Here is a 497-nt window from a genome sequence, read left to right as displayed (position 1 = left end):
CCCAACATAAACGAAGAAAGTGCATTATTTCCAGACAGTAGCCTGCAGGCGCCACTAGGCTAATAAGCAACAGAGTGAAGGAACGGACCTAGTTCTTAAATCCCAAGTTAGTATTCTCTGCTACAAATTTCTGGGGGAAAAAAGTGGAAGTAGAAATTAAATACACACTGCAAGCTACGTAAAAAGCCAATTTTGGATGAGCCATTAAACAAACCAGATTAGCCTGAAAAATATGCACAAGACAGAAGACGATCTCCAGCAGTTGCAGCAGCGTTGGGAGCAGAAGCCGCCTCCACACCGCGCGCTCACGGCTGCACCGGAGGCCAGCCGCTCGCTCACTGCCCAGCGCGCCGTGCGGAGTCCGTGGTTCAGACAGACGTGTCTTTCCTCTCCCCAACTCACACGCACACCGGCCGCGCACACTCCAGCTCCTTTCAAACCATTCATTTCACCTCCAAGGTGACACCATGTGGAACCAAAAATGAAGCGGCAAAATG

The sequence above is a fragment of the Mustela nigripes genome, chromosome 16, assembly GCF_022355385.1.
Source record: "Mustela nigripes isolate SB6536 chromosome 16, MUSNIG.SB6536, whole genome shotgun sequence".
Taxonomy (NCBI): Eukaryota; Metazoa; Chordata; class Mammalia; order Carnivora; family Mustelidae; genus Mustela; species Mustela nigripes.
Note: the sequence above shows the minus strand (reverse complement) of the source record.